Here is a 4,124-nt window from a genome sequence, read left to right as displayed (position 1 = left end):
TAGATAAATCAGAGACTAAGTTTACTAAATTAGAAGTATTTTGTTCAGAGTTCTCTGTCTGTTGCTGAGTGGATGATGGAAAAGGCTTGCTATTGCTAAACCTGTTTCTTCCACCATTATTAAAGCCTTGTTGAAGCTTTTGTTGATCCTTCCATGAGAAATTTGGATGATTTCTCCATGATGAATTGTAGGTGTTTCCATAAGATTCACCCATGTAATTTACCTCTGCAATTGCAGGGTTTTCAGGATCATAAGCTTCTTCTTCAGAAGATGCCTCTTGAGTACTGTTGGATGCAGCTTGCATTCCATTCAGACTCTGAGAAATCATATTGACTTGCTGAGTTAATATTTTGTCCTGAGCCAGTATGGCATTCAGAGTATCAATTCCAAGAACTCCCTTCTTCTGAGGCGTCCCATTACTCATAGGATTCCTCTCAGAAGTGTACATGAACTGGTTATTAGCAACCATGTCAATGAGTTCTTGAGCTTCTGCAGGCGTTTTCTTTAGGTGAATGGATCCACCTGCAGAAGTATCCAATGACATCTTAGATAACTCAGACAGACCATCATAGAATATATCCAGGATGGTCCATTCTGAAAGCATGTCAGAAGGACACTTTTTGGTCAGTTCCTTGTATCTCTCCCAAGCTTCATAGAGGGATTCACCTTCTTTCTGTCTGAAGGTCTGAACATCCACTCTAAGCTTGCTCAGCTTTTGAGAGGAAAGAACTTGGCTAGGAAAGCCTTGACCAGCTTATCCCAAGAGTTCAGGCTATCCTTAGGTTGAGAGTCCAACCAGATTCTAGCTCTGTCTCTTACAGCAAAAGGGAAAAGCATGAGCCTGTAGACTTCAGGATCTACTCCATTCAAGAATTCAGTTAAGAACTGAAAGGGATCTTCAGATGGAAGTCCATGAAACTTGCAGTTCTGCTGCATCAGAGAAACTAGCTGAGGTTTCAGCTCAAAATTGTTTGCTCCAATGGTAGGGATGGAGATGCTTCTTCCATGTAAATTGGAATTAGGTGCAGTAAAGTCACCAATCATCCTCCTTGCATTATTATTATTTTCGGCTGCCATCTCCTCTTCCTGTTCGAAAATTTCTGAAAGGTGCTTGCTGGATTGTTGTAATTTAGCTTCTCTTAGTTTCCTCTTCAGAGTCCTTTCAGGTTCTGGATCTGCTTCAACAAGAATATTCTTGTCCTTGCTCCTGCTCATATAAAAAAGAGAGAACAGAAAAATAATAATAATAGGGATCCTTTTTACCACAGTATAGAGGTCCCTGTGTGAGTAGAAGAAAAGAAGAAGAAAAGAATGTAATGTAAGGAAAGAAACACAAGGGTGAGGAGAGCAGAGATGTGAGATGAGAGAGAAAGAGAATTTTCGAAACTAATTTTTGAAAAAGAGTTAGTGATTTTCGAAAATAGTTTTTGAAAAAGGTTAGTAATTTTTGAAAATTAAAATAAAAAATTAAAACAATTAGTTAATTAAAAAGAAATTTTGAAAAAGGGGGAAGATATTTTTGAAAATTAGAGAGAGAGAGTTAGTTAGGTGGTTTTGAAAAAGATAAGAAACAAACAAAAAGTTAGTTAGTTAGTTGAAACAAATTTGAAAATCAATTTTGAAGAGATGAGAAGATAAGAAGTTAGAAAAGATATTTTAAAATCAAATTTTTTTGAAAAAGATATGATTTTGAAAAAGATAAGATAAAAAGATATTTTTGAAAAGATATGATTGAAATTAGTTTTGAAAAATATTTAATTTTTAAAATCACAATTAATGACTTGATTCACAAGAAATCACAAGATATGATTCTAGAACTTAAAGTTTGAATCTTTCTTAACAAGTAAGTAACAAACTTTAAATTTTTGAATCAAAACATTAATTGATGATGTTATTTTCGAAAATTATGTAATAAAGATAAGAAAAATATTTTTGAAAAATATTTTTAAAATTTTCGAAAATAACCAAGAAAAATGAAAAAGATTTGATTTTTGAAAAAGATTTTGAAAAAGATGAGATTTTTAAATTGAAAATTTGATTTGACTCATAAAAGTAACTAGAATTTTAAAAATTTTGAAAAAGTCAAATCTAATTTTCGAAATTTTAAGAGAGAAAAAGGGAAAGATATTTTTTTTTATTTTTGAATTTTTAATGATGAGAGAGAAAAACATGAAAATGATGCAATGCATGGGAATTTTGGATCAAAGTATGTGATGAATGCAAGAACACTATGAATGTCAAGATGAACACCAAGAACACTTTGAATGTCAAGATGAACATCAAGAACTTATTTTTAAAAATTTTTATATGCAAAGAAAACATGCAAGACACCAAACTTAGAAATCTTTCATGTTCAGACAATATGAATGCAAAAATTCATATGAAAAACAACAAAAGATACAAAACAAGAAAACATCAAGATCAAACAAGAAGACTTACCAAGAACAACTTGAAGATCATGAAGAACACCATGGATGCATGAATTTTCGAAAAATGCAAAATGAATATGCAGTTGACACCAAACTTACAATTTGACTCAAGACTCAAACAAGAAACATGAAATGTTTTTTATTTTTATGATTTTTTTATTTTTTTAGATTTTTGAAAATTATTTGAAAAAGAAAATAAGGATTCAAAATTTTTAATATGAATTCCAGGAATCTTGCAATCTTAGTCTAAAGCTCCAATCTGAGGGTCAGGCATGGCTTAATAGCCATCCAAGCTTTAGTATGCTATTACATGCATTGAAGTGATTAGTTGAAGACCAATCCCAAAGCAGTTTAGGTATGGCTTTACAGCCAGATAGGATTTAACATGTTACCATGAAACTCTAGAATTCATTCTTAAAAATTCTGAAGAAAAATATATTTTTTTTGAAAACATTTTTTTTAATAATTTTTTTTTTCGAAAACAGATGAGAAATTTTTGAAAGATTTTTGAAAAATTTTTGAAAATAAAACAAAAAGAAATTTACCTAATCTGAGCAACAAGATGAACCGTCAGTTGTCCAAACTCGAACAATCTCCGGCAACGGCGCCAAAAACTTGGTGCACGAAATTGTGATCTCAGGCAACGGCACTAAAAACTCTGTATGCATGTCTTAATATATCGTTTTTCATTCACAACTTCGATACAACTAACCAGCAAGTGCACTGGGTCATCCAAGTAATAAAACCTTACGTGAGTAATGGTCGATCCCACGGAGATTGTTGGCTTGAAGCAAGCTATGGTCACCTTGTAAATCTCAATCAGGCGGATATCAAATAGTTATGGAGTTTTCGAATAAACAGAAAATAAAGATAGAAATACTTATGTATATCATTGGTGAGAATTTCAGATAAAGGTATGGAGATGCTTTTGTCCCTCTGAACTTCTGCTTTCCTGCTGTCTTCATCCAATCAATCCTACTCCTTTCCATGGCTGGCTTTATGTAAGGACATCACCGTTGTCAATGGCTACTTTGTATCCTCTCTGGAAAATGGTCCGATGCGCTGTCACTGCATGGCTAATCGTCTGGAGGCATCACCGTTGTCAATGGCTGCGTCCCATCCTCTTGTGAAAATGGTCCAAATGCTCTGTCACAGCACGGCTAATCATCTGAGGTTCTCGATCATGCTGGAATAGGATTCACCCTCCTTTTGCGTCTGTCACTACGCCCAGCAATCGCGAGTTTGAAGTTCATCACAGTCATTCAATCCCAGAGTCCTACTCGGAATACCACAGACAACGTTTAGACTTTCCGGACTCTCATGAATGCCGCCATCAATCTAGCTTATACTACGAAGATTCTGATTAAGAGATCCAAGAGATACTCATTCAATCTAAGGTAGAACCGAAGTGGTTGTCAGGCACACGTTCATAGGGAATGATGATGATTGTCACGTTCATCACATTCAGGTTGAAGTGTGAATGAATATCTTAGAAGCGGAATAAGTTGAATTGAATAGAAAAACAGTAGTACTTTGCATTAATCTTTGAGGAACAGCAGGGCTCCACACCTTAATCTATGGAGTGTAGAAACTCTACCATTGAAAATACATAAGTGAAAGGTTTAGGCATGGCCGAATGGCCAGCCCCCATGATCTAAGAACCAGACGTCCCAAGATGTCTAATACAATAGTAAA

General features: G+C 34.4%; 1 non-coding gene across 1 annotated transcript; it reads left to right on the top strand.

Moving 5' to 3' along the window:
• The first annotated feature begins 598 nt into the window (after window positions 1-598).
• LOC112788504 (small nucleolar RNA R71) lies at window positions 599-706 on the top strand. The gene has a single exon (XR_003195864.1). It is a non-coding gene; the product is annotated as a small nucleolar RNA R71 (small nucleolar RNA).
• Window positions 707-4,124: the final 3,418 nt, after the last annotated feature.

This window comes from Arachis hypogaea, chromosome 20 (assembly GCF_003086295.3).
Source record: "Arachis hypogaea cultivar Tifrunner chromosome 20, arahy.Tifrunner.gnm2.J5K5, whole genome shotgun sequence".
Lineage (NCBI taxonomy): Eukaryota > Viridiplantae > Streptophyta > Magnoliopsida > Fabales > Fabaceae > Arachis > Arachis hypogaea.
This window is presented reverse-complemented; position numbering and strand designations above follow the sequence as displayed.